The following is a 967-nucleotide window of genomic DNA, read 5'->3' on the forward strand; positions in this document are numbered from 1 at the left end:
GCTATTTTCCTTGGATCCCTCTACACTTACAATTATGGTAAACTCTACTGAGAATAATATTGTAAGATCAATAAAAGTATTTCAAATCAGAACATAAATGATCAGGTAGAAGATTTGTTGAGGATCGTTATTCTTCTGAATTCATATTTATGGGATTTATATAGTTATTCAAGTGTGTGCCTCCTTGTACATATTAATCTTATATTTTGCCCTAATTAGAATTTAAAAACCTACATTTAGATGCATTTTAGAAAACTACTGATGCCATGTTCACTTTACAAAAAATATTTGCAAATCAGGAAGATAGTATAAAAACCTTAAGACAGAAACCAGCCCTAAACTGACCTGCCATGCTGAAACTTGGTGTCAGTGGTTCCTGATCGCCCTCTGGTGGCCACTAGCGCTCCCTGCACTCCAGGTTCCCTGCCCTGTAGCGCCTTTCTCTAGGCTCACTTGAAAAGCAGACCACAGGCTTTTGGGTGCAGGAACACCTGTTTGTCCTCTTGAGTGCCTCACTACTCAGTTAAAGAACACTTGATCCTTGACTGTCTCCCTGGAGATGTTCAAAATACACAACAGTTGGTGCTGTAGAGAGTGTTCTCAGCACTGACCACACCAGTCCTCGTGGGACATTCTTGAGTGAGGCCATCCCTGGCGTGAAACATTCTGAAACAGAGGGGTGTGTAGATGTGTTACAGCAGAAATTCCCCTGGCACAAATTGGGCTGTATTCCACAAGCGACCCGAGTCTATTGAGAACAAAACCAGAGTTTAATTTGAGGCTAGCCACCCTCACTTCCCTTCCCAATCTGGAAGCAGGCAATGGCCAACTTTGTTTCACCTTATACACATTTTGGTTTCCATTGGCAACAGATTGGGATGTTACATTCCCTGACCCCAGTGGGCATATGGTGTTTCTCTCAGCCTGTTGGACCCCAGGTCAGTTGCAGGTCGCATGTCTAACCATG

This window comes from Chinchilla lanigera, unplaced genomic scaffold (genome assembly GCF_000276665.1).
Source record: "Chinchilla lanigera isolate Chin_1 unplaced genomic scaffold, ChiLan1.0 scaffold00489, whole genome shotgun sequence".
Lineage (NCBI taxonomy): Eukaryota > Metazoa > Chordata > Mammalia > Rodentia > Chinchillidae > Chinchilla > Chinchilla lanigera.